At 37.2% G+C, this 27,372-nt stretch overlaps 1 protein-coding gene across 5 annotated transcripts in view; it reads right to left on the bottom strand.

Moving 5' to 3' along the window:
- Positions 1-27,372, bottom strand: part of Pex23 (peroxin 23) — a 986,852-nt gene that overhangs the window by 231,008 nt on the left and 728,472 nt on the right. The window lies entirely within an intron of this gene.

Below are 27,372 nucleotides of genomic sequence, written 5' to 3' on the forward strand. Positions count from 1 at the left end.
AGTAACAAGATAAATATACTGACAGAATAAATAGGTTATGATAGTTACACCAATATGATCAGGATAAGTGGTAATGTAATAAAGTACAGTAATACTATGTTAACACAACCCTTAAAGGCAATGCATGCAGGAATAAATAAATATTTAAAAAACCAAAAGATCTGTAGAGACAAAGATGAGAAGTCCAGACCATTTTAGACCAGGTCTTGATGGAAGTATGATAAAGACACTGTTAGGACAATGGAGCTTTTTTCTTGAGCTTGAACTGAATTGATCTAGTGCACCCTCTCTATTAGAGATTAACACCAAGAGGCAATGAGTTAGGTCACTAGGCATGGGTTACATCTGAATGGTAATGGAAAAGCAACTCTCTGTAGACAAATTGCTACAATTATCAACAGAGATTTGCAAACTAATATGCACTTAAGAAAACCCATACCACTAAATTGGCATATACAGGGAAACTTGCCAGAAAACTCAGATCCTTAAATCAAGATCTATGTACAAGGATCGGGGTTCCAGGGAAGTTCTCAACTCATGAGTCAAATGTTACCCAATTACAACAGTCAAGTTACAGCGAGGAAGGGGGTCTGAGATTGCTCTTGGTAAACTGTCAGAGTGTAGTAAATAAACAACCAAAATTCGCTACACTGATGGAATCTTATGAGACTGATGTGGTGATAGGAGTGGAATCATGGTTGAGAGAAGGGGTGGGTAATACAGAAGTATTTCCAGAAGGGTATACAGTCTATCGTAGAGACTGAGGAGATAAAATGGGAGAGGGGGTGTTTATTCTGGTGAAGAAAGCTTAATTGTTCACATGAATGGTCTACAGATGAAAGGCATGAAATATTAGGGATAAAATTAGTTTGTGATAATATGAAGGAGGTGGGAATTATAGGAACATATAGGCCTGGAAGAGAGGAAAGAGACATGGAAATATTTGAGAAAATAGATTATACTCATAAAAACAATAATGATAGGGTAATAATTGGGGGAGATCTAAACTTGCCTGAAGTTGAATGGAATGGAGCTGCAAGTGAAGCCCATGAACAGTAACTGGCAAATAAGTTAATTTGGGAGGGAGGATTTACACAAGTAGTACAAGAACCGACTCGTCTCAATAACTTGCTAGATGTATTCTTGGTTAAACCTTGGGAAATTGTTGATAAAACTGAGGTAATTGAAGGAATAGGTGACCATAAGGCTGTAATAATGGATGTAGGACTCGTACCAAAAATGCTTAATAAGAGGGTCACACAAGACAAGAAATTTTACAGAAAAACTAAAGTTGATGAATTTGGGACTTACCTTAAATCACAATTCAGTTGTTGGATAAGTGAAGGGACTAATGTGGATACACTTTGGGCTAAATTTAAAGGAATCATTTGGGAAGGAGAGAAGAGATTTGTACCTGTTAAGAAGGGTAAAATGACCTCAGACCCTGTTTATTATACAAGGGAAATAAGAAAATTAAAAAGAAAATGTAGAATAGTAAATAGGAAAATCAAAGAGGGTAGGGAGAATAGAGAAACTAGAAAACAGCTAATGAGGGAACTGAATAGAGTGAAAAAGGAAGCAAAAGAGAATTATATGAACGGCATACTTCAAGAGGGTAATGACCACAAAGGGAAATGGAAAAAGCTGTATTCATATATCAGGAATCAAAAAGGAAAAGGAATCCAAATTCCTACAATGGTGGGAGAAGGGGGTGAACACTATTCAACACATACTGAGAAAGCAAATCTATTTATAGTCGTCCCCGTGTAAGGACGTACCCTAAGGGTGCAACCTTACCCCTTTCTCCCCTGTAATATTAAGGTATTGATTTATAGTGTCTTTTCTTGCTGTTGGGTCTTTTTCAGTGTCGGTAACCATACAGTTTAGGGACCCTACTTGCTGATACGTCGTCTTACCGTTACCGTTAATCTTGCACGTTGGCAACGTTCAGTATCTGTTCTAGCGTGAATTGCGTGTTGCCACCGCATTGCCTTTAAAGTCACTAGCGATACATTTGCGAGAATATTTAAAGTATATTTTCTTTTTCTGTGGGATTGTAAATCTATCTGGCTAATACCAGGTAAGTAGAATTGTGGCATGTTCGGATAATGCATTTAATAACATAGTTTGTGTGAAATGATGAGCACATCATTTTATTAATTACGTTCCTATTTCGTCCCATACTTATACGAACAGAATTGGATTGGGATGTCTAAGAAGGAAGAAAAATCTGCAAGAACTCCTCCGAAAAGGAAACCAAGGTTACGTCCTTTACAAGCATCAGGTCAAGAAATACTTGTACATTGCTACGAGCAATTGAAACACGAAGACGACGAAGAAGGTATCAGTCGTAGTGATACGAAGCTAATGGCAAGAGTTGTATTATTAACTGGGGTAAGTGTTCGTTTTTATCTTCTTTCTATGATAAGTTTCTGGCATAATGACAATCAGTTGAAATGGAGCAGTATTTCATTCTGAACCTAACCTAACCTGATCATGTAGGCCTAGGCCTAGGCCATGTCTTGTGTCGACTTCGATACGGTTTGTAGACTTAACCTTTGTGTATTCCTGTTGACGTGTATGTAATATATTTCTGTGTGTGTATTCTTACAGTGTAGTTTCGGTTTAATCCGAAAAGTAATAGGAAATTTCAAGAAGGGAGTTGAGTTTTCTACACCAGGTAAACGCCGGAAGCGTGAACATCCAGTGACCGGCATAGACAGTTTTTCTAAGGAAGCGATAGCAAGGTTTATTTATGATAAATTACATAAAGGTAAGGTGACTTCATAAGGAATCTATTGCAACATTATTTATAGAAATTGGCACGCAGGTCAGATAAGCTCCCAGAAATGTTTTGTGCATGTATTGTCATACAGCTCTTTTGAGTCCCTTGTAACTCTCTTTTTTCTTCCCACAGGAGAAGTCGTAACTGTAAGAAAGGTTTTCGACCACATGAAAGCAAATTATGACACTTATTTGTACAAGGGCTCCGAAACATCATTAAGAAGAATTTTGAAGGCCATGGGGTTTGTGTGGAGTAAAGGTGATCCCTATGCGTATGTTAGAGAAAATGAAGACATTTGTTTTAAGAGATCCTGTTTTCTGAGGGAATACATGCGTAATAAGGACAGTGAGAAACCAAAACCTGTTGTTTTCTTAGATGAGACTTGGATTTTTATGAATGGTGAATATATATGTTATATATTACATTTTATATAAAAAAATCTTGGAATAATTTATCTTCATCAAGTGTCTTTGGTTTCAATTGTGCATTTCTCTTTCAGGGTCACCCACATACTCCTGGAATAAACCACACAAATCTGGACATGATGTTCAAGGAGTAATTCGTCGACCTGTGTGAGGGAGGAAGACTGGTTATTGTTCATGCTGGAACGAAAGATGGCTTTGTACCTGGTATGTTCTTACTTTATTTTACTTCATTTTATTATAGTGAGGTGATCTCTCTTTACATAGTTATGAGGGTATTTAGGGTTTGTAGTACGGATGTAGGGGGGGGGGCACATAAGTCTCTGATAAGACCCCAACTTAAGTACAGTTCCTGTGTATGAGACCCTCACTAGGATTACTTGATTTGAGAACTGGAAAAGTTCAAAAGACAGAAGCACGATTTGTTGTAGGTGATTTCTGACAAAAGAGTAGCGTTACAAAAATTTTGTCGGGTTTGGGCTGGGAAGACTTGGGTGAAAGGAGATGAGTTGCTGGACTAAGTGGTATGTTCCGAGCTGTCGGTGGATAGGTGGTGTGGAATGACATTGGTAGACGAATACGTTTCAGTGGTATTTTAAAAGTAGGTAAGATCACAGTACAGTGATAAAGTTGATGAAAAGTGGGGCAAATATTTGTTTCTTTTAAGAAGGGAGTTAGGGATTGGAGTAATTTACCAAGGGAGATGTTCAATAAATTTCCAAATTCTTTGCAATTATTGAAGAAAATACTAGGCCTATCCCTGAAACTACATCTTCCACCTGGGCGACTGTCCTAAGTGCAGATCAATGGTGACTGATTGATTGAAATTGACTAGCACTAGAACGGAAGTGGCATTATAACTTACCGCTCATTGAGCTCTGTATGTGGTTTTTGATTTTGACTTCTCCACTGTTAAGGGATCTCTTGGTTATTAAAGACTTGCAGGTATTCACTTTAGGCCAATGATTAACCTTAGAGAGGTACTTCAATCAAAACTTACTCAGTGTATTTTCATATAATATTACTGGATATTTGTATCAGTAAATTACTTGTATTGTAGGCCTATTTATTATGTTTATTCTGCATTCGACAATCTCAACCTGAATCAGTGCTTGATACCTGACTGTTAAACACCTTCCAAGCTTCTTATTTCTTACTGCCTGATATAGGTTCAGCGTTCGCAGCAATTACATTTGGTCTAAGGTATTGAAATGGGTGTTTATACTTATATCTTTAATGCAAGTGATCGTGGACTTCTAATAGGCCTACTAATGGAGATACATTCATGAGAGATGTTACGATAAAGTAGTGTAAGTAGTAATTCATTGACTTCATCATCAGGTGACTTTGCTACATAGTAGTTGGATTCACTTAAAATCAGACAGCTTTTTGTATCGTTCAACAGAAATCACATTTTTTATCAATTAATAGGCCTATCCTTGAAGAGGGGTGATCTCGTATTTTTAGAGAATACTATTTTTAGAAGAAATAACTTCATACTAAAACTTAAAATTCTTACAGGTGCTGATTTGATATTTGCTACAAACTTGAAAAGAAATCAGGATTACCATGGTGCTATGAACAGCGAGAAATTTCAGATGTGGGTGAAAATGCAATTAATCATAGGATTAAGAAATATAGGACCCTGTGTTATTGTAATGGATAATGCACCATATCACTGTAAGCTTGTTGAGCATCAACCAACAACGAAATGGAGGAAGGATCAATTAGTGATAATTATACTGCATTGAATATTTCCTTCTACTGAATGATGTTTAATGATGTTACAGAAATTAATTTTTATTTTTCCTTTAATTTACAGTCATGGTTAAGGCAGAATGGAGTTTCTCCACCAGAAAATGCTACAAAAGATGAGCTGCAAAGGTTGTGTAATATGAATCGAAGTCACTTAAAGAGGTACAGAAGCACGTAAACATAAGTTTAGATAATGTTGTTTACACTCGTGTATTTGACTTGATGTATGCATAACAATATTTCTCTGTTTCTTTAAAATCAGGTACATTGTTGACGAGATGCTGCACAGTGACGGCCATACTGTCTTACGACTTCCTCCATACCACTCATTTTTCAATGCCATCGAATTTGTATGGTCTGTGGCAAAACAGTATTATAACAAAACAGTGGCTTCAAGACCTGGTCACGGATTGGACAGAGCTACAGCTGTGTGGAAAGAATCTCTTGATCAGGTAGGCCAAGTGAAAATGTTATTTACTGGATATAGGCAAGTGGAGTTTATAATATACTTGTCAGGTTGTGATACTTCAATATATCTTATAGGTGACAGCAGAGATGTGGAGAAATGAAGTGAAACACACTGAGAAGAAGATTGTCGAGTTATACAATAATGAGGTGAGAGGTCTTCCTGAAGTGGAGGAACTAGTCATTCATCATGGAAGCAGTGAATCAGAGGAGGAAGATGAAGAAGATGAAGAGGAGTTAGCTGTACCATTGTAAGAGCCATTCCATGAAATTAAGAATGTTATAACTTTGCTCGGAAATAATACATTTCTGATTGCCCCGTCCTTTCAGATATAACGAAGTTACATTTCAAAATTGTGGGAATTGTGTATCTACAAGTTACAGGGCGGTATAGATGTGCAGGTGGGGATCAGTGTCCAATCGGAGTGAAATTATCTAGAACTGCTGTGGCGCAATGTGAGGAGGAACGGGCGAGGGGGGGAGGGAGAGAGAGAGAGAGGGAGACAGCACTCTGTCACCAATACACGATGTAAACATTGTACGCCTGTTAAAATACTGACATAACTCAAATTTTATACACTATCTAATGGTTTTCCACAGTTCTCTGAAAGTCACAACTCACATACATACTGTATATATAGAGAGAGAATTACATATAAAAATACCTGTGTCCACAATAAGTAGCCCACATATTAAATATAAATCAATTTGCTTTACGTCGCACCAACACAGGTAGGTCTTATGGTGACAAAGAGGATAAAAGAGATAGGAAAGGGCTAGAAGTGGGAAGGAAGCGGCCGTGGTCTTAATTAAGGTACAGCACACGCATGTGTCTGGTGTGAAAATGGGAAACTACCGAAAACCATTTTAACGGCTGCCGACGGTAGGATTTGAACCCACCATTCCCCGAATGCAAGCTCATAGCTACGCGACCCTAAACGCACGGCCAACTAACTCGGTCATCTTTGAAAATGTCTTTTTCTATCAGCAGAGGCTTTTTTAAAATCGTCATATTTTGTATAGGCTACAGGAGATGTACAGTAGCCCACTGGTTTTCTGATTAAACATCTTTTTTTTCTTCTTTTTTTTTTTTTTTTTTTTTTTTTTTGCTAGTTGCTTAACGTCGCACCGACACAGATAGGTCTTATGGCGACGATGGGACAGGAAATAGCTAGGAGTGGGAAGGAAGCGGCCGTGGCCTTAATTAAGGTACAGCCCCAGCATTTGCCTGGTGTGAAAATGGTTTTCCGTGGTTTCCCATTTTCACACCAGGCAAATGCTGAGGCTGTACCTTAATTAAGGCCACGGCCGCTTCCTTCCCACTCCTAGCTATTTCCTGTCCCATCGTCGCCATACGACCTATCTGTGTCGGTGCGACGTTAAGCAACTAGCAAAAAAAATAAAAATAATCAGAAAACCAGTGGGCTACTGTACATCTCCTGTAGCCTATACAAAATATGATGATTTTAAAAAAGCCTCTGCTGATAGAAAAAGACATTTTCAAAGATGACCGAGTTAGTTGGCTGTTTATTTAAGCTATTGCATCAGTCTACTTACATACTCACTGTCCGCGTACACCGGTAACCTCGTAATTCGATTATTGAAGTATTGTGCAATGATGCGACATACAAACTAAGAGAATACCGAGTGGTTTTTCCAAATATAAAACAGACAATTTCAAGTGGTCATGAGCATGACTCATAGTCATAGGGTAGGCTAAATAATAATGTTATTGGCTTTATGTCCCACTATCAACTTTTAGGGTTTTTTTGAGACGTCGAGGTGCTGGAATTTAGTCCTGCAGGAGCTCTTTTATGTGTCAGTAAATCTACTGACACGAGGCTGAGCACCTTCAAATACCACCACACTGAGCTCGGCCCTGCCAAGTTGGGTTCAGAAGGCCAGCGCCTCGACCGTCTGAGCCACTCAGCCAGGCATGGAGGCTAGAAAGCTGAGTTTAAGTAATTGTCGAACATCAACTAGTTATAAAGATACTGATTGATTAAACTAATACAGTAATTAGAATAACCTAATTGCCTACCTACTTACAACCTAGGTACTTTGGAATTGTGTTCTATCTTTTTAACACTGCAAATAAATCCATGTATTGTTTAAAACTCCCTGTAAGAAGAGGACAGTGAATGCGAGTAGGTATTATTTTCAAATGAGTTGAGCTCGAGAGTCCATTATAGCATACGATTTTTTCAGTGTACCATTACTCTCTATGTATTGCTTCAGAAGAAGTTCGGCTCCCCGCCGAAGTCCAGTGTACCGATAATGAACCGTGTGTGTGTTGTGTCTCACTGATCCGTGACTGTGTACGATTCTTTCAGTGTGCCATGATTCACTGTGTCTCGCTGCAGCGAAAGCTCGGCTCCCCGCCAGTGTCCAGTGTGCCGATAAGGAGCCGTGTGTGTCGCATGGCTCACTGAGCCGTGATTGTGCATGATTTGTGTGCCGTGAGCTTGCCGTTCCTGTGAATCGATTCACTCGGACAATTGAATGAATCGATACACTGCTTCAAATCATGCACTCAGTAGCCTACACAAGTACAGGTACATAGTACATTGCCATTAAGATAGATAGCATTGCAAAGTAATTCGTCTTTACCATAATAATAATAATAATAATGATAATAATAATAATAATAATAATAATAATAATAATAATAATAATAATAATCGTATGGCCTCAGCTACCGTGTGCAGACATTTCAAGTTGACGCCATCTGGTTGTCTGCTCGTCAATTTTGACGTTCCGTTATACTCTAGGCCCACTAGATGGCAGACCGAGTAAACCGAAACTCTCTTGGGCGTCTGTGGCTGAGATTTAATTAATTTTGTCGGGTAAACACCAAATGTGTCACCAGAGATCTTTTACACGCCGACATCGTACGACATGAAGTGTCGAATGGACTTTTTTCTACCCTTCAAAAATCCGACTACCTCTGCCGGGTTTGAACCCGCTATCTTGGGATTCGGAGGCTGTCACTCTACCACTGATCCACAGAGGCAGCTGTCTTTACCATGAAATACATCGTCGTCGTACATGACTGAATTACTATCAATATATCTTAGAGAAACTGTAATGTACATGAAACTGAAATTGAGTTTAATTTCCACGATACCCAATCAAGAGTCTGTATTGGCTTGTGACAAAACCACTGTATTCTTCCGAAAACCACTGATAGGGACAGGTTTGGTTGTGATCCACCGAAAACAAATTATAATGACCGGTTAGGTAGTGATCCATCGAAAACCACTGATTGTCGCAGGGTTAGGTTAGGTTCGACAGGATTTGTAATTGAGCAACTGTTGTCATTGAAAGCAATGTCGTGACGACTGAAGGCAATAAACATAAAACTGAATCCATTGGTCTACAAAGTTTTCATTCAGTAGATACGCTAGGAACTGGCGAACCAAAACCGTACATACAAAGTTTACAGGAATCAACAAAACAGGATATTAATTCGTGGTACTCACTGTTCTTTAAAGGGAAGAAATATCCAGTCAACAATAGCTGCAGTGAACATGCTTTTTCACTATTATTGTCTGGCCCCATGGCTAAATGGTTAGCGTGCTGGCCTTTGGTCACAGGGTGTGGGTTTGATTCCCGAGAGGGTGGGGAATTTGAACCACCGTTGGTTAATTTCTCTGGCACGGGGGCTGGGTGTATGTCGTCTTCATCAACATTTCACTATTAATGTGTAAATAGAAACTTACTAGTTTTGATAAGTACAGTATGTTCAACAGCGACTCCTGAATGATGACTGGCAGGATGTCCAACCTCACTAATCTATGTTCCAGACTATTTCTACTTAAAAAATTGTATTTGTCCTCTAATGTGATTTTGCAATTTTTGCTGAATATTTATGTGGCTGAAATGAAGGTGGATTAGCTACATGGTCTCCTTTATATAGGAAGAATAAAACCCTCTTCAGGAATGCCAATCTCAAAGTCCATAGTCTTTTTAGCGTTGTCACACAGCTGAAATTCACTTTAGAGGTAATTGTAAAAAGTCATATATAGGCTCTACAGATACATAGTACATTACCAATTACATCTTGATTGCTATGAGACGCACACTGCATAGCGGTTTTGCTCTATAGATAAATCATATTATAGTGAAAAAAATTTGTTTAAAAAAAAAAACATCTGTCTGGCATGAAGGTCCAGAAGGAAAATACTTTCATTGGAATTCTTATTTATGTGTTCACCACCCTAGTAGGTTTAAATATACCTTATAAATACTTTGTAAGACCCATTCTCGAACATGGATCTGTATGTTGGGATGTGTACAGGATGGGTTTAATAAATTCCCTAGAGAAAGTTCAAAGAAGAGCGATGCGTTTCGTAACTGGGAATAGGAGGAATACCATTAATTGGGAAAATCTTGAATCTAGAAGAACTAGAGCTCGCCTGTGTGGTCTTTATAAGAGCTATACGGGAATGGTTGCTTGGAGTTGTATTAGGAATAGGTTAGAACCTCCCTCATACTTATCGAGAAATTATCATAAGCATAAAATTAGGGCCAGAAACCAGCATACGGATGTGGGCAAGTTTTCCTTCGTCAACAGGACCATAAGGGATTGGAATAAATTACCTGCGGCAGTCTTTGATAGATTCCCTTCTGGTATCAAGTCATTTAAGAAGACCATTTATGTAAAATGAAAAGTAAAAGTTGTAAATTACGGGCACTGAATTTGTGATTTTCTGCTTGGTTTCGATTGTGAAACTGGGAGGCTTTTTCTTGTGGTATTCTCTTTCCAGGGAAGTGCTTGCTGTACTCATGTTTTTGTAATTGTTGTTGTTCTTGGTTAATTAACAATGTTTTTAACTTTATTTTATTATCACTTGTAACATTAAGCTAGTAGTAAGCTCAATCTATAGTTTTGTAAGCCATAGTGGCAAGTATTGGAAATAATTAAATTGTGTATGAAACTGTACATGATGCTGGATTTAGATGACTAGTAGTATTTCTTGTAATATTTTTTTCCATGGAATTCCTTTTTGTACTCGAGTTGTAGTTGTTGGGTAGTATGTTTTAACTTTATTATCACTTGTAGTGTTAAGTACTGGAAATACTTAAGTTGTGTGTGAATATGTATATAATGACACTGGATTTAGAAGGTTAAATTAGTAGTATTTCTTGCTTGTTGTAATGTTGTTGTTGTAGGGTAATTACGGTTTAACTTCACTTTATTATCACTTATAATGTTAAGCTAGTAGTAAGGTCAACCTATAATATTGTAAGCCATATTGTTAAGCACTGTAAATGCTTAAGTTGTGTGTGAATTTGTATATGATGTTGCTCGATTTAGAATATTAAACTACCAGTAATTCTTGTTATATTTTCCTTCCATATATCTGCTTCTTGTACTCTTGTTGTTTGTTTGTTTGATGTAGTTGGGTAATTATGTTAACTTTATTATCACATTACTGTAAGTGACCGTTGCCACCGGGATATTTCCCATTTGCAATTTATTAATACTTTATTATTATTATTATTATTATTATTATTATTATTATTATTATTATTATTAATAATAATAATAATAATAATAATGAGTGACAGGGGTTTAACGTAATTTGGAAGGAATGTTTTGCGTATGATAAATGAGTACCAGGTTAACTATTGGGGGCAAAGGCGGTCATGCGTAGAGCTAACCACTCCACCCCACCAAGTGCCAGCGTTATGGATACTGGAAGCCTTCACCTTCCACCCTTCCAATGGCTTTCATGGTTTGTACGGAGATGACTTTGCTGTTTGCTTTTTAAATATTAGTATTCGTGTTTATTATGTTTGTTTATTCATACCCCCCTGCTTTGTAATTCAGTGACCATGGAATGGCTCTACATGTTGTAAATTATATTTATATTTACTTGTATTTATTTCCTTTTTCCTTATTGCACACGTTTGTTGTTGTTATTATTATTACTACTACATATCGCTTAACATGTAAATAAACTAATATTTAATGCAGTAAATAATGCTTATCTCTTCGGATTCATTTCTTCGTTGCATATTCGTTTTGCTATGACAACATGACTCCTTTATGATATAAATAAATATAAAATAAAAGTATTTCTTCCCAAACATATTTGTTATACGTGCACCAATCAGAGAACCAACTAGGGAAGTACCTCTTACTAAGGTGCATAATGTTTTTGCATACAGGTATAAATGAAGAATTGAAGATCCATATACAAGTAAGTGGGTCGCCCATGTGGTAGGCCTATTACGCGTCATAGGAAACTGAGTGAACTGGCTGTGCAGTTTGATCACATTGCTGTGAGCATGGATTCGAACCCCACAGTCGGCAAGTCTGAAGTTTTTTTTTTTTTCCCCGTCATTTTCATTTCAGGCTAGTGCTGTGTCTGTACGCTTATTTACATTTTAAATCCTAGCCCTCTTTCCTATCCAATTCTTGCCTCACAACCTGTCTTCATGTGATTTAAGCCAATATATATGTAAAAATCTGGTAATGTTGTTTGACTCATAGTGCTCCTGTACATTGGTTTCTGTAATGTTGAAAGCTTGAGATACACCAACTTGTAAGCTGAAAATATGTTTTAAATGCCAAATGCCGAAAACCGTAAAAGTTCTTAGTGGGATGTAAAGCTGTTAGCATTATTATTAAAAGGAAGGACATATGTCTTATGTGGTAAGTCCTTGAACTTGCAGAAATCGCAACGGATTATACAATCTATATTACCTCCCCCCTTCCTTTAAGAATGCAGTCATAGTAATGCATACATCAGAATAAAGGCAGGAAATGTTTATAATTTAAGCGAGTGAAGGAGAGAATGTATGACTAGCTCAGGTTGGCGGATTCGAGTTCGGCGGTATTTGAAAGTGCTCAAATACGCCAGCCTCATGTCTAGATCTACTGGTACATAAAGAACTCTTGCGGGACGAAATACTGGCACCTCGGTGTATGTGAAAACGATAGAAGTAGATAGTAGAACTAATATTCAATTCTGCAGTGAGCTTGAAAGCTGACCTAATTTCCGTTCACGTAGCTTGGCACATCAGTATTCCTACATGTTTCCTGAAAACCGTGAAGATATAACCAGCCTGCAGGCTGAAAATATGCCCAATCTCACTCCTTACTGGTTACCGGTATTGAAGAGAGAAGGAAATGTTCGCGCAAAAGAAAGGGAAGTCACTGGATGTCTGGAACTTTCGAAAATCACACTGCAAAGACTTATTAAATAAATTGCATCGTTTAACATGCCCCTCTTTTCAAGAATATGGTTATAGTACGCCTACTGTATATCAAAATAAAGACAGATATATGTAACATTAATTTGAGTGAGAAAGGGTGTTTATTTCCTTAATTTCTCATTGAGCGTGGAAACCGACTTAATTATGAATATCTTGATTTATTTCATCTTAACTTTTATCATTTACTAGGGTAGGGAAACATTTATTATCGGTGTTTACATTGAGGTTAGTTTGTTATGGTTATGTCTGGTGATTTTAATATGTAACCAGGCAGGTTGGCAGCAGTGATCAGCCATTACAAAAAAGAGAAAAGAAGAGCATCGGGCGGCGATATTTACTTTCTGGGGTATTTTGTTACGTGGCGATTACTATAGTAGGGAATTCAGAGATTCAGTATATGATTGTCAGGAGTTGGAAACCATAACAGAAGATAGAGAGGGAGAGACACATAGGGAAACAAGAAGCTTCTCATTCACAAATGAAGATATTTTCAGAGAAATCCAACTGTTTCAGCAAGGAAAAGCAGCAGGAAGTGATCAAATTACTAGGGAGGTATTAAAGACAATGGGGTGGTACATAGTGCCTTATTTAAAATTTCTCTTTGACTATATCATAAACAATTGCGTAATACCAAACGAATGGAAGGAATTTATAATAATACCAATTTATAAAGGAAAGGGTGATAAAATGAAACCAGAGAACTACAGACCAATCAGCTTGACCAGTATAGTTTGTAAAATACTGGAGAGTTTAATAGCAAAGTACATCAGAGGGATATGTGATGGAATGATAAAAATTGGTTCATGAGGAGCCAGCATGGATTTAGAAAGAAATCTTCTTGTGAGGCACAACTGGTGGGATTTCAGCAGGACATATCAGATCAGTTGGATTCAGGAAGCCAGTTACATTGCATAGCCATAGATCTTTCCAAAGCCTTTGATAGAGTGGAACATGGAATATTATTAAAGAAATTGGAGGGAATAGGATTGGACGTAAGGGTTATACGTTAGATAAGAACATTTCTAAATTCAAGGGTTCAGAAAGTCAAAGTAGGAAATAATATATCACAGGAAGAGAAAGTTTGGAAGGGAATTGCACTGGGTAGTATAATCGGTCCGTTACTTTTCTTAATATATGCAAATGATTTAGGGAACAATATAACATCAAAAATAAGATTGTATGCAGATGACATAATTGTTTATATGGAAATAAATAACATTGAGAATTGTTCAGAATTACAAAGGGACCTTGAGAGTATCCAACAATGGGTTGAATAAAATAATATGAAGGTTAATGGAGGCAAATCAACTGTTACAACGTTTACAAACAGGAGCTTTAAAACTGAATTTGAATATACTTTGGATGAGGTAGTTATCCCAAAAGATGACCAGTGCAAATACTTAGGTGTGAGATTTGAAAGTAATTTGCACTGGAAGGGTCATGTGGATGACATTCCTCACTGGGTTGGAAAGTACTATTGCAGCACGACTGACCCTATGAACAGCACCTTTCATAACACTCAGATGCACTAGTCATGCTCTGAATGTCATTACTCAGCACTACCCATACCCCAGCAACTTCCATATTGTCACAGCCATGGATGTTGACTGGAACTTCGGTGGAAGCTACACTTTACTCTGGCCTGTGCCAAGAGATGGATGCAAAAGTACTGTATCCATCAAGAAATGACAGCAGGCAGTAGAAAAAATTATTAGCGTAAATTGTATGATATTGTATTCTAGGAAAATTTTCTTCGTCTCTTGTTAATTTAAAATTTAGTGCTTGACAATAATATATTTTAGTGTACCATTTGCCACCGAGGTAGACACCTCATTTGCAAATAAAGAGATTGTGATTTGAATTGATTTTGAAACCCAACGTCTTCATCTGTCAGTGAAACCTCTAGCAAGTAGGCTGACCTGCATTGGAATTTTGGAACTCTGATGCAGAACCCCAGGTTGACGCAGTGCATACAACGAGTCTCGTAGCTGAATGGACTCCAACTGCTGGTCAACTGACAGCAGGTGAGTGAGGTTAGTTGTTTCATACAATGTAATGTAAGAAATGGTGTGGAAAGCTCCGTTCCATAGAACTGAACAAGATGGACACAAATTGAACGCAAAAACTGATTGTAAGGCTGAAATCAGATGGAGCAGTTAATGTTGAGTCGGCAAATTAGCCAACTGTTCATGTGGAGAGACCTGCATCAATATCCGACAGTGTAAGTTGCTGAGTCAACTGCCACGCCTCAACATTGTACGTATACGTATTCAGCGACATAAATTTATAAGCAACATACCTGTGTCTTTCTTTTCTTCCCAACTAGCTGTGGCTAGCAGAAATAGATTCACAATTTCTTCCCAGGTCTACCTTCTCTTCAACCTGTGCATGTAGTCATTTGTCTCCATGTCCCGGATAGACAGTTTTCTTTCTACTGCCTGTACGACTTTATCGCAGTCTATATTCCATGGTTTTCCTCTAACAACAGCAAAAATGGTATATTTATTCTCTTTAGGAAAAAGCAGCATAAATTCAGAAACACAGATGCATACTCAACACCATCCTCTGCCTACCTTCCTGTGCACTGTGAAGAACCACTGCATTTGAACAAATTCCTTGTCACGTTTGAACGATCGCACTTGATAGTATAGAATGACTTGTCAACTCAGTGAGTGTGTGCCCGTTTGTCATCAGAAACTTATGTTCAAGTCAACTGCTGCGCTATGTGTGATGTGTTTTGTTCCGTATGATTAAGTGGAATGATGAGCTGTGTCGACAGTTATATCAACTCTGCAAAAACTGCTCCATCTGTTTTCAGCAAAAGAATACCGCACAGAAAATATTCATTCTTGTACTGATGAAAAATGGGGAGAACACAGGTTACATGCAATGCTAGGTGGGAAAATGCATTCTAAAATACTGAGATAAAAGTACATTAAACAAGATGCATCATTAATGCATAAGTAAACAGTCAAATGGAGTAAAGGTATCCAAAGGTGTAGAGGAGAACATTAACAATGGCGTGTGTGCATTCGAAAGGCGACCCTTAGCAAACTTCAGCAGAAATGGGTTTCTAAATATGGCACAAAATATTGCTAAAGTGTAGCACACAATATGAACGAGACACATCGTAAGTCTTACCACAAGATAATTTATCACAATCTTCCAATTCAATGCAGTTTCCCATCTAATTGGATGAAGTTGTTATCCAAACATCTTTCAACTCTATTGAGTTATCATCTATGGTGAATATAAAATTACACAAACATATGTTAATAGTATGCTATGATTAAAATGTCACTGATAAAGCCCATTCTTCATAATCTATTATCTAAAAGAGTCCATTTTGATGTTATTTTAGTTGACATAATAGATAAAACACAAATAATTGTTGTGAGACTGTAAGTCCTCTTGTCCCTAAGTTCTAAAAATAACAATTTACTGCTTAGTGAACGCATAAATATTCATCCTCAATATTTTATATGTGTAAGTTCGGCCCATTGATTATTTGAGCTGTGATATATTACCGTATTTATGCAAATAATCGCTGCATATTTTAAAAATATGCATTTTTTTCGTAGGTTATGATCTTCATTTCCGTGTTGACATTTAACTAATAAGATAGAGTTTGAGGAATGTTCCACCTTTCAACACATTGTAAAATATATTAAATTATAAGAAGACCAGTTTCAACTCCCTTGGAGTCATCATCAGTTCCTGTTGAATATTAAATCGAGGGGAATCTGATTACAATCATCATAATAAAACAATTTAAAGGTGATTGCCTGGAAAAACATCTATGTGTTGCAAGACATTACTTTGAAATGCAACGCATACATGGCAAGCAGCACTTGGAACTAGGAACTTTTTAAGTTTAATATGATGATTGTTATCAGATTCCCCTCGATTTAATTTTCAACAGGAACTGATGAGGACTCCAAGGGAGTCGAAACCGGTCTTCTTATAATTTAATATATTTTACAATGTGTTGAATGGTGGAACATCCCTCAAACTCTATCTTATATATTTTTTTGCATGAAGGTTGGCAACACACTCCTGGCTTATCTAGTTTTCAATGTTGGGTCTACAGTTACGCTTGTGTAACCGCAGATGGAAGAAAACTGCCACCATATTTCATATTTAAATGGAAAACAATTTAGACTTTTAATTCATAACTGCCTTTACATTTTTAATAACATAGTATTTTAGAGAAAAATTTAAATTGAAAATTCCTTCGCGCTACCATAGAACGCGTCTTCCAGAACATGCAGTGGTAGGTTTCCACACTTCCACTCATAATGGTGTGTCTACAGTGTGTTTCACAGTTGCTAAGTTTGAGTGAAATTATAATTCTTTTGTATCCACAGTTTTAAGAAACTTCACACTACCACGCAGCAGGCAGTGTGTGGAGAAGCAGAATCCGTGAACGCTGGCGATGCTGGCAGTTGGCGAAAATGCAGGGCTCATAATTATAATCAATTCATATGCACCAAACAGTATTGTCAATACTGATGAAACTGCATTTTTTTTTAAAATGCTGAGTCCAAACAGATGGAGATGGGGTCACTGTACTGTGTTGCAATGCAGATGGAAGCAAAAACTTCCTCCCCTCATCATAGGAAAGTTCGATAAGCCACAATGTTTGAAGGGCGTCAGGCACTTTCCGTGCAAATACAAGGCATCTAAAAATGCAAACAGTACAGTAATCCAAAAAATAAAGCACCTGCACAGGGGAACCAGCATAATTTGTCCTCTTCTTTGAATTGTGTTTTTCTCTTTCATTGCATGAGGTTATGTTTCCCAGTGATTTATCTAAGTGCATTATTTGAATAATGTAAATGCACCCAGTTGTACACATTTAGGAAAGCATTTGAAAGCTTTAACCTAGGAATCAAGGTGGCTGCATGTATTAATGGGTCTTAGAAAACCGTACTTGCTCGCATATAACTCAATCTTTTTTGACCAAAAATAAGTATGAAAATTTCGGTGCGTGATTTGTGCGGGAAGGATTGTATTCAAGAAAAAATGTAAAATTTGCATTAGGCTATTAAAACAAGACAACTGGCGAACTTACCCTATTCATTGTCACTGCCTTCAATCTTCTAGCTATTCTCGCGTGCATCAGTCTGGTCACCATCCCATACTGCATCATCCTGACTTCTGTCCAACGCATTTGCAATGCCAGTCTTCAAGAAACTCTGTCGACACCATAACCCATGCCCACATAACCCAATCAAACACGAGTTCAACTGACGGCCTCTTTACTTTGCCTGTTGGCGTCAGCTCATGCTTCCCTCCTGCCAACCATTCGGCGTACAATTTATGTACATTCTCCTTGAAGGGCTTGTTGACGGAAACATCTAAGGGCTTTAGACAATGTGCGAGTACACCAGGAATTACGAGATCAGTTTTCACTTTCTGAAGACGTTTCTTTGTGTCTTCCACCAAGTGTCCACGGAAACTGTCCCACACTAGCATTGCTGGGCATCAAAGCAGTGCCGCTGGCTGTGCACCCCACACCGTACGGATCCAGTCCTGGACATGAGCTGTACCCATCTATCCTTTCCCTTGAGCCAGTACATGAATGCCTTCAGGAAACTTTGCTTTAGGCACTGTTTTTCTTTTGAAAATAACGTACAGCAGCAATTTTCTTCCATCTGTGGTTATTGCTAGCATGACAGTGCAGCACTGTTTTTCACACTCAGTTTACGTACAAGATTCTCCCTTCTTGTTGATGGTGGTGTTGCATGGCATGTCAAAGTTTATGTTGTATGTCCCAACATCATATTTTATAACCACTATTCTGTAAAGTTAATATCATAAGGAATCACAGTTCAATTTTTACAAATTATAAATGTCAATGTCCTTTAAACAATGTTTGTTTAAGATTAAATTAATATGGCTGATGATGCCCAATAAGAAGGGCGAAACATGTCCCCATAATATTCAGATTTTCTATGTCTAATTAACCACATAACGTGGTACTGATTGTATTGAATAGGTGGAACAATAAATGTACTCCTTTTGTAAACTAAGTGAAATGTCAAAGTTTATCGGGTTTTGATCTGCATTGCCAATGTGAGATAAAAGGTTATAGTTTTTCTTTGGCACTCCTATCACACGGTGATGAAAATCTATGATTTTGTCGCTGAAATAGCTTGGCTGACAGAGAGATGCTTGCCTTCGCAATAACAATCCCTTTTGTGTCATGAAGCTACTAATCCAACCCCGGCTCACTTTCAGATCTAAACAGCTGATTCCTCCTTTAATCGCTAGTTCGCAAGCTTTGGATGTAGCATTTCTTGCGAGATACTAAAGCCATCATTTAGCAACTTTGTAACGTAATGAAGCAACTTGTCTTCCAGCTGAGGAAACTTACCAGTTTTCGGCCCACTGAATGCCTTACGTGTTCGGTTGGTGGTTTCTAACGCAGATTTCTGTTTACGCCAGAACATTAAACTCCGTCAAACTGAATTCTCGACTGGCAGCTTTGTTACCATGTTCTTCAGCATATTTTATCACTGAGTTTAAAACCAGTTTTATAACTCCCATCTTTCTCCATAACTTAAAGATCAACCTACACAAGAAAACTTAACTGAGAAACAACACAAACATGAAGACAGAATACTGGTACTTGTCGACAATACAACAGATGACAAGTAACAACTCTCATTATTGTTCCATATTGAAGATGACGTTAGGCATCGAATTTCAAGGATAATTTAATAAAAACCACCCATTCAATACTTTCCACGTTTAATGTGGTTTCGAATCTACATGAATTTTATGTAGACTTATTAGGCCAGGTACATGTTTCACCCATTATTTTGAGCATCTTCAGCCTGTAGACAACCTTTAGGTCAAGGTTTGGGACCTTTTTAACCAATATAAACCATATATACAAACATTAAAAATCTCTTAAGACTAACATGCCAGGATAATAATTTAAAAAATCTGAACTAAACATAACTGTGGGTAACATAAGTTAATGGTGTTTTAACACATTAAAACTTGTCAGTCCTATTCTAATTTGAAAATATGTCCAAAACAAAAATGGATCTTCTTTCTCTATCATAATTCTTGAGAAAGGAGGATATTGATACTGGGGCTTATTTGACGCACATATTTCATTTTCATATTCTTAACGTAACTAATATTGAAATGTGTTGTCAAACACTAGTGGAGATTTAAAACCGATTGTTATAAATAGACTGATCAAGAACGTTGTTGTGAATTAAAATGTAAGCGTCTTGACTTCAGGTCTCATGTAACGTCAAGGAATTGTCAAGAGTACAATATTAAACTGTTTCTTAGTTTTAGGCTGCTGCTTAATTGAGAATGAACATCCTAGACACTTGATACAGTCTTGTATGAATATCATTCCTGTTGACGTGTTGCTTGGTCTTTGGGAGGGATCTTAAGATTATTTGTTCAGTTCATACTAGATGGACCTGTATGTTCCGGCAGCGCCTGTCTTATCAAGCAACACATCAATAGGAATGATATTCATACAAGGCTGTATCAAGTGTCTAGGATGTTCATTCTCAATTAAGCAGCAGCCTAAAACTATGAAACAGCTTAATATTGTACTCTTGTCAATTCCTTGACGTTACATGAGACCCAAAGTCAAGACGCTAACAGTTTCATTCACAACGTTCTTGACCAGTCTACCTACTCCACTTGTGCATGACAACACATTTAAATATTAATTATGTCAAGAACATGAAAATGAAAATCGTGGGTCAAATAAGCCCCAGTTTTAATATCACCCTTTCTCAAGACTTATGATAAAAAAGAAGATCCATTTCATTTTATTTTGAACATTTTAAGTTAACCAGAATAGAACTGCCAAGTAAAAACACATTTAATTTAAATTTATATTTTCAATCTTGACCAACCTACAAGCAACAATCAGTTCAAATCTCCACTTATTGTTGACGACACATCCTGTCAACAGACACGGTACATCGAGAACATAATATGATATAGCGGTCACATAAAACCCCGATATGTAATCCTCTTTACCAAAAAGAAGATCCATTTTAGTTTTGGACATTTTTCATTTTAGATAGATTAGGACCAAAAAACTTAACTCTATTAACTTATATTACCCATCTTAAAAGTTCATTAATGTTTGTATATATTGTATATAATGTATATATTGTATGTAGTGTATATATTAGTATGTTTATATTGGTTCAAAAGATCCCAAACCTTGACCTAAAGGTTGTTTACAGACTGAAGATGCCCAAAATAATGGGTGAGACATGTACCTGACCTAAATAAGTCTACATAAAATCATGTAGATAATAACCACATTAAATGTGAAAGTATTGAATAGGTGGTTTTTTATTAAATTATCCTTGATATCTATGCCTAATATCTACAAACACGAGTGTGTGTGTAGACCTAAAATGACGCCGTCATCTGTCCATGAAACTGTTGAATCACTACACGAAATAATAGAAGTGCTACATAAGGATTTGGTAGAAGCAAACCTTGTAATTTAAAAAAATTCAATCTGAAAAGACAAATCTGATTGAAGAGGTGGAAAAAAAAAAAAAAAAAAAAAAAAAAAAAAAAAAAAAAAAAAAAAAAAAAAAAAAAAAAAAAGTGATGGTGTTGGTGTTGGTATGTCCTGGAGTGAGGTTACATTGCGGCAAAGGAAAGTGTTGCTAACTAGGCCTAATTCATCTGGAAATCATCCTGCAGTAACGAACAGATTCAGCGTTTTACACTAAGTTCGGGAAGAGCAAGAAAGCACTTCTTTCTCCCAAGATGCGAGTTCTCCAACGAAAAAAACGTCAAATTCACGCCAATAATGTGATCAAAAAAGTAAGGAAGGAGAAGAAAGTGAAAGTGTTTGGTGATGGTCATGGTTGAGGCCTTTCAGCAACTCTAGCAGAACTGCGAGCCGACAGTGAAGTGACAGGTGTTATTCAACCAGGTGCCCCCTTTTCAGAAGTACTGAAGCCCCTCTTGAGGAATGCTGATAAACTCTTGTCAAATGACTTCACATTTATTAAAATTATAAAATCCTTTTATTTACAACCACCTATTCAATAAAATACAATACACTCAGTGAATTATGAAATAATCATGAAGTGTCTTAAATAATGGGACATGTTTCGTTCGGCATAGCGAACATCATCAGCTGTTAATGTACAAAGACTAGATCACGGCGCTGAGTTTAAAAGTGATCAAAATGATGTCCTCATATTAAAAGATTAATTAATTAATTACATGTCATATTTATTGTCAGTTGAACCGATAACATAGTGAGAAATGGAGGCCATCAGGCTGCAAGTATTCTGAAAAGGACTCTAGGTAAGCTGGAACGTGCCCCATAGACATAATTTAACTGACTGGTCACTTATGAATAAAGCTGTCAAGGACACAAATGAGAAATTCAGGCAAATATGTAGTCATTTAAAACATGTTGCACTGTTAGACATTAGTAAATTAAACCAAACTTGTCATACAAGGTATGGCATGCACTTGAATAGACTGGGGAAGCAATGTGTAAGCAAGTTAATAAGCAACATCATTACAAGTAAAGGTCAGGAACAGACTGTCCTAGTCCAGGAAACGTGTGTTAGATTCTGGGCCCAATAACATTTCAATCTAGAAAGTGCGTCCAGAATTAAATAACGGTAATGACTTGGAGGGCGGGAGTAGGCAATTCGAGATATTTCATCAGAACATTCAATGTCTTAAAAATAAAATTTTAGAATTACAAGTAATTTTAAATTCAATACAGGATGTTATGTTTATCTGGGAAGTAATTACAGTCGGGTTAATAAAGAGCATGGGGGAGTTTGTATTTTTGCTAAGTCAGGAATTGAATGTAAAGAAAGGAAGGATCTTGAAGTGCATAATTCTGAATTAGAATTTGAACTAACTTCAGTGGAATTTAAGCTTCCCTATGGTAAAAGGATAATTCTGTTAACCGTGTACTGTTCACCGGATGCTGATGTGGAGATTTTCTTAGGAAAATTAGATCACTCCTTCATAACATGTTCAGTAGGAATAGCAGCACAGAAGTAATACTTTGTGGTGATTTTAACATAGATTTTGCTGAAGAAAACCTTCCGTCAACATCACAACTACTGCATGTTCTTCAAAGCTGTAATCTAAAACACTTAATTTTTACACCCACCTGGGTAACTGCCACCTCAGCTATGATGACAGACAACATTTGTATTAATTTCCATTGTTCTAAAATGCAAGCGCCCAATATAAATTTTGGATTATCAGATCATCATGCTCAACTTCTAAACTAGAAATTGAGAATGCTACCAAGCATTCAACCAAAATGAAGCAAGCACAATTAATTCATTTTTTCTCTGCAGCTGCATGTGGCTCCAATAACATTTGGTCATAGCATCGACCAAAAGTATAGAACCTTTTTAAGCATTCTTTTAACGCAATCTGAATTACATTTTCCAAAAAAACTTGCAGTAATTAATGAATCTTCAAAAAAGCCATGGATCACGAAAGGTATACAGATTTCAAGTCAAAAATGAAAATTACTAAGTAGATTAGCACAGAAGAGTTGTGACCGGGTTTTTTGTAAGTATGTTAAAAACTACAAATCAGTCTATTGAAGAGTTCTTAGGGCAGCTAAGATAATGCACAATAACAAGAAAGTTAAAGAGTCGTGCAATAAATCACGAACCATATGGCATGTAATCAAGGGAGAAACCAACAAGACAGGCAGTTGGAAATAAAGTTGCTGCCATAAGAAATAAGGGAATACAAATGAATGACCCTCATCATTTGGCTAATTACATAAATGATTTCTTTCTATCCCTACCATACAAACTTGAAAATGCAAATAAATCAGATGTATTACCAGAACTCCCAAACTTTGTGCAAAACTCTATGCAATTAACCCCAGTAACAGAACTGGAAGTTCTTAAAATCATACAGTCTTTGAAGAATAAAACCTCCACAGAACTTGTTTAAAAAATGGGCTCCTTATCTGGTACAGCCTTTAACTTATCTCATCAATGAATCATTTTCTAGTGGTCAGTTTCCTAATCTCCTAAAAATAGCTAAAGTTATCCCAGTCTTTAAAAGTGGAAACTTAAACGATTTACGTAATTACAGACCAATATCAATACTAACTGTTATTTCAAAAATATTTAAATGTGCTATGACGGATCGGCTTACTAAATTTTTAATCAAATACAACTTGTTAAATAATGCACAACACAGGTTCAGAGCTGACAGAAGTACTTTGTCTGCTTTATCACATTTTACACAGTTGGTCGTATGGGGGGTAGCAGCCTTTCGGAAGTTGCAAGGGCGGCAGTCTGGATGATTGACTGATATGACCTTGTAATAATACTTAACATGGCTTCGCTGTGTTGATATCGCTACACGGCTGAAAGCAACGGGAAACTACAGCTGTAACTAACTCCCAAAGACATGCAGCTCTCTCTGTATGAATGATGTACTGATGATGTCTTCCTCCCGGGTAAAATATTCCGGAGGTAAACTAGTACCCCATTCGGATCTCCGGGTGGGGACTACACGAGAGGGGACGATCATCAGGAAGATGGATACTGACATTCTGCGAGTCGGAGCGTGGAATGTTAGAAGTTTGAATCGTTGTGGTAGATTAGAGAATCTGAAAAGGGAGATGGATAGACCAAAGTTAGATGTAGTTGGTATAAGTGAAGTACGATGGCACGAAGAACAGGAATTTTGGTCAGGCAACTACCGAATTATCAACACAAATCAAACAGGGGAAATGCAGGAGTTGGTTTAATAATGAATAAGAAAATAGGGCAGCAGGTAAGCTACTACAACCAACACAGTGAAAGAATTATTGTCATCTAGATAGACACCAAATAGACTTCATTATGATTAGAAAGATATTCAGAAACCAGGTCTTGGATTACAAAACTTTCCCAGGAGCAGACGTGGACTCTGACCACAATTTGTTGGTCATGAAACGCCATCTGAAGCTGAAGGAATTGAAGAAAGGAAAGAATGCAAAAAGATGGGATGTAGACAAGTTGAAAGGAAAGAGTGTGAGGAATTGTTTCAAGGAACATGTTGCACAAGGACTAAATGAAAAGACTGAAGGAAACACTATAGAGGAAGAGTGGAGAGTCATGAAAAATGAAGTCAGCAGGGCTGCTGAAGAAATGTTAGGAAGGAAGAAAAGATCAGCTAAGAATCAGTGGATAACTCAGGAGATACTAAACTTGATTGATGAACGACGAAAATACAAGAATGCTAGAAATGAAGAGGGCAGAAAAGAATACAGGCGATTAAAGAATGAATTGGATAGAAAGTGCAAGGTAGCTAAGGAAGACTGGCTGAAGGAGAAGTGCAAGGATGTCGAAGGTTGTATGGTCCTAGGAAAGGTAGATGCTGCCTACAGGAAAATCAAGGAAACCTTTGGAGAAAGGAAAATCTAGGTGTATGAATATTAAGAGCTCAGATGGAAAGCCACTTCTAGGGAAAGAAGACAAGGCAAAAAGATGACAGGAATATATCCAACAGTTGTATCAAGTTGAAGATATAGATAATTTGGTCCTGGAACAAGAAGAGGCTGTTGATGCAAAAGAAATGGGAGTCCCAATTTTGAGGTCAGAGTTTGACAGAGCTGTGAGCGACCTAAATAGGAACAAGGCACCTGGAATTGATGATATTCCCTCTGAATTACTGACTGCCTTAGGAGAAATCAGCATGGCAAGGTTAATCCATTTAGTGTGTAAGATGTATGAGACAGGAGAAGTCTCATCTGATTTTCAGCAGAATGTTGTTATACCTATTCCCAAGAAAGCTGGTGCTGACAGGTGTGAAAACTACTGCACAATTAGTTTAGTATCTCATGCCTGCAAAATTTTAACACGTATTATTTACAGAAGAATGGAAAAACAACTTGAAACTGAGTTGGGAGAAGATCAATTTGGCTTCAGAAGAAATGTAGGAACACGTGAAGCAATCCTGACTATACGTCTGATCTTAGAGGATCGAATCAAGAAGGACAAGCCCGTGTACATGGCATTCGTAGATCTAGAAAAGGATTCGATAATGTTGGTTGGACCAAGCTATTTATGATTCTGAAGATGATGGGGATCAGATACCGAGAACAAAGAATTATCTACAATCTGTACAAAAATCAGTCTGCAGTGATAAGAATCGAGGTGAAACAGAGGTTTCGTATTAGTCTCCTCTCCATCTACGTTTTGGGATAGCCTCTTACGGCATAGAAATCTGTATCCTTATTTTTCTACAGCTTAAACGGTGTTCTCACACTTTTGATGTTTAATTCTGCGAGGGCATGTAAGCTCTGATTGTTACCGCTATCTTACGGCTACAGTGGGAACTATTTGTCACCTTTCTCCTTGGCCTTGCTCCGGCCAATCAGCGCGTCATGTCGGCCATTTTGAAATAGACTGTCTCCAGTGAGAGAGGGAAGCGAAGCTGGCATTCGCTGTCTTCCCAATATGGAAAGAAGACGTCGGTGTATTAGTCTCCAAGAAATGTATTGGAGTAGCGCCGTGGACTTTGGATAGTAGTTTTGAAAGGTGTAGGGTTGTGCTCCACACCCTCAGTAAATGTTTCTTACATCCTTGTTGTGTTAGTTTTTTTTAAATTGACCTGAAAATGTGATCTTCGTCGGGAAAGGATACACATGGCTCGGCCGTGTTATATCTTTCTACTGCTGGAGTGACCAAACTGTAAGTCTACCTTCTTATTCATTTTACTATTTTCATCGGCGGTGAACTGCTTCTGTGATTTCTTCGAAGAAACCTTTTAATCACCAAAATGAGTGATGCGTGCCGTAAAATTTGTGTGGACCATTGTTAGGTAGGCCTAAATTTATGGTACCCTTTCAAAACAAACTATCGGGTTGAAAATGTATTAATTTGGTTTTATTGATGCACCTTGTGTGTAATCTTTCACGATATGGAATTTAAATGTTACTAGGGGAAATTGCAAACGAAAGTAAGAAATGTAAATTATTATTATTATTATTATTATTATTATTATTATTATTATTATTATTATTATTATTATTATTATTATTATTATTATTCGGTAATGTTGTTACTGCTGTTCTGAAATTTGTTTTAATGGTGAGGTAATACATGGGAGTTCCAGTAAGGATTATTTGTGCAATGCCGGTTGATTTAATATTCTTTCTTATGCTTTTAATTTAATATCTTTTATTTTCCTTTTGCTTTTTACGTGTACTTTGGGATGGTTTGTTGCTTACTTTCCTACATTTTTCCTACCATTGTTGGCCCACTTACGGGATTGGTTCCTCCCTGGTTTAACAATTAATTATGGTTGCCTTAGGGATGATGATGATTGTTTTTTTTTTAAAGAAGTGATGGTGGTGATGATTTTTATATTGGGAGACAGCCCTGTCGTATGTTTGTTCTGTAATTTTATGAAACCGTGTTGAGTGTGATCGTTTCTTTTGGCCTTCATTTACGCTCGTTACCTTTCCTTTCGGGATTTGTTGTGGTGGTTTTCCTTTCCCTTTGAAAAAGTAACTAGTAGCACTTGATATCCTGTGCTGGACCTCCCACTGTATTTTGGTTACCCTATAACTGATGTGAATCGAAAAGAGAGTATCCATCTCTCAAGTAATGAAAGTTGGTATTTTGTATTTCTTACCAAGTGTCTTTTTTTTCTAAATCATGAATTTTTCCCTCTGTTAAGAAAAAGGACTGTAAGTTTGTTCCC

The sequence above is a fragment of the Anabrus simplex genome, chromosome 2 (assembly GCF_040414725.1).
Source record: "Anabrus simplex isolate iqAnaSimp1 chromosome 2, ASM4041472v1, whole genome shotgun sequence".
NCBI lineage: Eukaryota > Metazoa > Arthropoda > Insecta > Orthoptera > Tettigoniidae > Anabrus > Anabrus simplex.